The sequence below is a fragment of the Oratosquilla oratoria genome, chromosome 43 (assembly GCF_046742065.1).
Source record: "Oratosquilla oratoria isolate Oo_2021 chromosome 43, ASM4674206v1, whole genome shotgun sequence".
Lineage (NCBI taxonomy): Eukaryota > Metazoa > Arthropoda > Malacostraca > Stomatopoda > Squillidae > Oratosquilla > Oratosquilla oratoria.
In genome coordinates this window covers 7,473,119-7,480,388 of record NC_134819.1, presented here as the reverse complement: position 1 = coordinate 7,480,388, position 7,270 = coordinate 7,473,119, and positions in this window count along the sequence as shown.

The window sequence follows — 7,270 nt, the reverse complement described above, 5'->3', positions numbered from 1 at the left end:
GTGTTCTCTTCAATGTGGCCGGGATGAAGAAAGCGCCTGTTGGAGAAAGAAGGACAAAGTGGATGAGGAAGGGGAGAGGTTTGGATTTTAAGAAGGAGAGGGAGGGAGGGAGGAAGGAGCACGGGGATCGGGAGGAGTGGAAGGAAAAAGACGTATATGTATATATAGAATATTGCTAAAAGCTACTGAAGAAGGGTCTTGAACCCGAAATCGCGATATAGCAAACATGACCACCTACAGTAAGTTATATACCTTTCAATAGGACATGAATACATAGTAAGACACATAGAAAATACATAAAAAATAAATGTACATTTAGCCATCACTTTTAATGAAGTGTACATATATATATATATATATTTATATATATATATATATGTATGTATGTATGTATGTATGTATGTATACATGTGTATGTATACATACAAAATAACCACTGGAGAAGAGAAACCTGTGGACAGTAAGGACTTTCGTTTATTATACTTTCTGCCTAAATGAAAGAGATGCAGCGTTGTGTTTAAACATAAGTATCAGGTAGCAAGCGCATAAGGCGAAGGGGTAGACGCCCATCCGCATTGTATTGTCTTCTCCCTCCCCTCGTGCGGTTGCTACCTGATACTTATATTTAAACACAACTCATTATCTCTTTCATTTAGTCTGAAGATGTACGATGCAAAAGTACTTACTGTCTACAAGTTTCCCTTCTTCTGTGGTTCTTTTGCATTTTGTAGAGATTATGTTTAACTCTACAGTACATTGGTGAATTAAAGTCTGGTAGTCTTCTTTAATGTGTCAGACAGCTCTCTGGTCTACAAATACAAAGCATGCTTCGTTCAAACATCGAAGGGTTGCCAAAAACTGTTTCTATATATATTATTTACATGGTTACAAAAACATGGATATATAAAGGATTTCGTCTCTTCGACTTCTTAAGCAACGTTGAGAGACACCAGATTACGCTTTTGTCAGCGCAGCTGTTACTTTCTTCAAGAAGAGGGCTTCAGGTGGCTTGAACCTAGAAGCACTGAGTCTATTCTTTGCTAGGTGCGTCGCCAGAAAAGATTGGTGAACTGGGTCACTCGGACAATTGAATTTTCCTTCGGAAGATCCGAGAAAGCGTCGGAGTACCCTTTCGTAGCATATAAGTGCGTGCGCGCGTGTGCACGCTAGGCATCCAAGGGAGATGATAATTTTTTTCGTATCACAGTGATGTGATTGCTTGCATATAAGAATGTATATATATATATATATATATATATATATATATATATACATATATATACATATATATGAATATATATATATGTTTATATACATATAAATATATATATATGTATACATATATATGTTTATGCACACACACACACATATATTATATATATATATATGTATATATATATATTTCCATTCGAGAAATTTGCTATTGGACAGCGACATCAATCAGATAATCTCTTTGGCAGTAGCGCACGGGACTCGAACCCGATGCGCTTGGAAGTAAACTCCCAAGACGCACTCACGTCTTAGACCTCTCGACCACTAAACAGCATAAAACCTTGGGAACTCATTGTCTAACTGACTCTTGAGATTGGGAAGGGCGCTTACTGCACCCATTAACCACCCGTTTCACCACCAAGGCCGCTGCATCAAGTGGGAGTTGTAAGGGCCGGTTCGAATCCCTTCACGCATGTCGCCAACGTAACCATTCGAGAAATTCGCTATTGGACAGCGACATCAATCAGATAATCTCTTTGGCAGTAGCGCACGGGACTCGAACCCGATGCGCTTGGAAGTAAACTCCCAAGACGCACTCACAAAGGATTACAAAGGATTACAAAGGCGGAGCATGCCGACAGGAGACCTTTTGATCCATATCTAGGTCGGATGCAAAAAAAAAAAAAAAAAAATCATAATAATAAATTAAAACTATAATAATGTAAAAATAACAAATAAAATACATAAATAAATGCATAGGTATAGTTGAATAACAAACAAAAAGGTAAATAGTAAATGATTATAAATTGACATATAACTAATAATAAATGAAAATCAGACAGACAAATTATAACAAAACAAAAACAAATAATATAACATAAATTATAATCATTACAGAATCTTACTTAGGTATTTATCTAAATGATTCTTAAAGCTTCGAACTGAACTACATTGCACTACCTGTGCAGGAAGTTTATTCCATTCATTAACTACACGGTTGGCAAAGTTGTTTCTACCTACTTCCAAATTGAATCTATTTCCGGACAGTTTGAGACCATTGTTTCTTGTCTGATTCTCATTCAATGTGAAAATTTGGTCACTTTTGATGTTGTCAATTCCCTTTAAAATCTTAAAGACCTGTATCAAGTCACCTCTGAGTCTACGCTTTTTTAGGGAAAACAGATTCATGTGCTTAAGTCGATTTTCGTATGATTTATTTTTGATATTTGGAATCAGTTTTGTGGCTCGCCGTTGTACTTTTTCCAGTCTGTCAATGTCTTTAATGAGATTCGGTGACCATACGGAAACAGCATATTCCAAATGTGGACGAACTAACGATTTATATAGCTTGTTAATGAGTGATGGACTTTTGAAATCAAAAGATCGCGCAATCAATCCCAGAATCTTATTTGCTTTCTCAGAGGCTGAAATACACTGCTTGGATGATTTGAGGTCGTTACTGATAATTACGCCGAGATCTTTTTCACTATCCACTTTTGTTAACGAATTTCCAAATAACTTGTAATCGTACTTACTGTTATTTTTACCTATGTGCATTACCTTGCATTTACTTGTGTTAAATTTCATTAGCCACTTTTCAGACCATTGCTGTAATTGATCTAAATCTTCTTGAATATCTAATTGGTTTGAGTGATCATTTGCCACTCCGCACAGTTTTGTATCATCAGCAAATTTGGAAACAGTAGATTTTAGTCCATTGTCTATATCATTTATATATACTATGAATAGAAGTGGCCCAAGAACGGAACCCTGAGGAACTCCACTTGCAACATTTTTCCATCAAGAAGTTTTTCCATTTAAAACAACTCTCTGTTTTCGACCTTTCAACCAATTACTAGTCCAACCTAATAGGCTACCACTTATTCCATGCAAAGCTAATTTAGTAAGTAGTCTTTCGTGTGGGACGGTATCAAAAGCTTTTGCAAAGTCTAGATATATTAAATCTATATTGTTTCTTTTGTCATAATTCGAGATAACTGTGTTGTAGAATTCGAGTAAGTTAGTCACGCAAGAACGTTTCCGTCTGAAACCATGCTGGCTATCATTTATCAAACGGTTACTTTCTAAATGATATTCGATAGCATCTCTGATGATAGTTTCCATTATTTTTCCTACGATCGAAGTCAAACTTATAGGCCTATAGTTATTTGGTTTCTTTTTGTCACCTTTTTTGAATATGGGAGTAACGTTAGCTAGCTTCCATTCTCTTGGGACATCTCCGGATATGATGGATTTCTTGAAAATAATTTCTAATGGAACAACAATCTCATTTTTCATTTCCTTTAAGATTCTTGGATGCCAACCGTCAGGCCCTGGTGTTTTATTAACTTTGAGTTTGTCTATACACCTTTTAATTTTTTCTTTTGTTATATTTACCGTAGTGAGTAAGTTTACCCCAGACTTTTCACAGGTTTCAGTTTGGAATTCACTTTGAGGTGTTTCGTTTACGAATACCGAGCTAAAATAATTGTTTAAGATATTACACATTCCTTCATTTGAATATTCAAGTTGACCGTCAGCAGATAATAGTGGACCAATGTGATTCCTAACAACCTTTTTATCTCTAATGTAACTATAGAATTCTTTGGGATTCTCTTTGGATTTATCAGCGATGTTCATTTCGTATTGTCGTTTTCTTTTTCTTATTGTCTTTTTTAAATCTCTCTGTATTGATACATAACTTTCATAGTCATTAGATGCACCCGAGCACTTATATTTCTTATAAGCCTGTCTCTTTTTAGCAATACTTTTTTCAGTTTCTTTGTCGAGCCACTTTGGGTGAGCCTGATTTGGGGGACGTCTGTCCTTAAAAGGAATGTAAGTTTGAATCATCTTAGCGTATTTTGAAATATTTCCCACATCTGATCTACAGGACTTTCGTTTAATTTTGCCTCCCAATCTGTAAGCTGAAGCTCCTGACGTAGTCCTATGAACTGAGCTTTACTGAAATCGGGTATTTTAGAAGCACAAGTATCTATTCTAAAATTGTTTAGGAGTTTGAATCTGACTAAATTGTGATCGCTATTTGCAACAGATTCACCGACTTCTACATCAGTTACCATGCTTTCGCGGCTAGTGATCAATAAATCGAGCAAGTTTCCATATCTTGTGGGCTCTTTTACATGCTGAATTAAGTAATTGTCACCAAGAAAATCAATCAAGCGACTACCTATATGGCCATGTTCAAGGGTCATCCAATCAATGTCAGTAAAATTGAAATCACCCATTATCAATAAATCCCGGCTGCAGAAACTAGACAGTTCTTGAAATAACAGTTTGTCGTCTGCTAATGATAATGTCTTTGGCCTATATATTACACCTATATTCATTTTTTGTCCATTTGTTAGGGTTAACCTCAACCCACAAACTGTCATATGCATCCTGTTTCACTTTCTCTAAAACACAAGCATGAACATTGTTTTTAACGTACAATAGAACACCCCCACCTTTCTTGTGGTTTCTATCCTGATGAAAGTGTTTAAATCCCGCAATATTAAATTCAGCTTCGAACTCTGTACCATTTAACCATGTCTCAGTTATTCCTATCATATCGAGATTTTCGCTTTTGACATACGCCTGTATTTCTTGAAATTTGTTCCTAATATTACGAGCATTAAAGTACATAGTTTTAAGAAACTCGTGATTATTTCTTTTTGCCACATTTTGAGTTTCAATATCATGTCTTATATTATAATTTTGTTTTTTATTTATGCCTTGCTCTATATTATTATTATTTGGTCCTTCATTGACATACAATGCCTCATTAACATTTCTCCTATCAAAATTAAAATTTCCCCCACGGGACATCTGGTCGATTACGGTCATCCGATCTATTTTGTACATTTTGTCCCCCTACGTCACCGTGATTCACGCCGGCCTCCCATCGTTCAGTGACATTATGTCCGGCATCCCTTTCTAAAATTATATTTTGTCCTCCAGTGACATTATATCCTACCGTGATATTTTTTCCTCCACTATAATTACATCCCATCGTGATCTTTTGTCTTCCACTGTCATTACATCCTATCTTGATATTTTGGCCTTCATTGACATTCTGTCCGGTATCTCTTCCTAAAATTATATTTTGTCCTTCACTGACATTATATCCTACCGTGATATTTTCTCCTCCATTATCATTACATCCTATCGTGATATTTTGTTCTCCACTATCATTATTTCCCATTGTGATCTTTTGTCCTCCACTGTCATTACATCCTATTGTGACATTTTGTCCTATGACATTACATCCTAATGTGTCATATCGTCCTCTAGCGACATTACATCCTATCATGATATTTTGGCCTTCATTGACATTCTGTCCGGTATCCCTTCCTAAAATTACATTTTGGCCTTCAATGACATTATATCCTACCGTGATATTTTCTCCTCCATTATCATTACATCCTATCGTGATATTTTGTTCTCCACTATCATTACTTCCCATCGTGATCTTTTGTCCTCCACTGTCATTACATCCCATTGTGACATTTTGGCCTATGACATTATATCCTAATGTGACATTTCGTCCTCTAGCGACATTAAATCCAAAAATTATATTTTGTCCTATACTGGTACATTGTTCTACATTAATGCTATACTCTACACTGTTTTCCCAAGTACATTCTATTTCCCCTTCCCTTTGGCCTTCTACCCTAAAAAAGGAGCTAGTTCATTACAAACTCCCACAATGAGGTTTGTAAGAACATCTTTGCCTCTGCGGGTAAGGTGGATCCCATCAGAAGCGTAAAGGTCATGGCGCCTAGAAAAGAGATACCAAGGATCAAGAAAGTGGTATCCCAATTGTGTGCACAACTGCGATATCCTATCATTGATCCCTATGGCTCTACTGTTCCAACACGAACCTGCGTAGATCCTCGGGAGGATCCCACAGACTACGTGACGGCTCCCACGTTCCTTCATCTCCTGAAGGAGGACCTTGTAATTCCGAACAAGCTCCTCTGATCTCACCCTACCTACATCGTTACTTCCCGTATGAACAATCGTAACCTTAGACCTCTCGACCACTAAACAGCATAAAACCTTGAGAACTCATTGTCTAACTGACTCTCGAGATTGGGGAGGGCGCTTACTACACCCATCAACCACCCGTTTCACCACCACGGCCGCTGCATCATGTGGGTGTTGTATGGGCGGGTTCGAATCCCTTCACGCATGTCGCCAACAATCAGATAATCTCTTTGGCAGTAGCGCACGGGACTCGAACCCGATGCGCTTGGAAGTAAACTCCCAAGACGCACTCACGCCTTAGACCTCTCGACCACTAAACAGCATGAAACCTTGGGAACTCATTGTCTAAGTGACTCTCGAGATTGGGGAGGGCGCTTACTACACCCATTAACCACCCATTTCACCACCAAGGCCGCTGCATCAAGTGGGAGTTGTAAGGGCCGGTTCGAATCCCTTCACGCATTTCGCCAACGTAACCATTCGAGAGGTCTGTGTGTGTGTGTGTGTGTGTGTGTGTGTGTGTGTGTGTGTGTGTGTGTGTGTGTGTGTGTGTATGTACAACACTGAATGGGTCCCAGTGATTAGAGATACATTTTAACAACCGGAACGCACTTTAATTCTAAGCCATCAGTATCGGGAAACCCAATGGGGCCACATGCAGAAATTGAAATATGGTACTGCCGAGGACTCGAACTCAGCGGTCATATAACAAGTGCCGTAGTAACTAACCAACTACGCCATCAAGAGAGAATCTTGATGGCGTAGTTGGTTAGTTACTACGGGACTTGTCATATGATCGCTGAGTTCGAATCTTCGGCAGTACTATATTTCAATTTCTGCATGTGGCCCCATTGGGTTTCCCGATGCTGATGGCTTGGAATTAAAGTGCGTTGCGGCTCTCATTATATATATATATATATACATATATATATATATATATATATATATGTATGCATATATATATGTATATATATGTATATATGTATATATATATGTATATATATATGTATGTATATATATGTATGTATATATATGTATATATACATATATATATGTATATATACACATA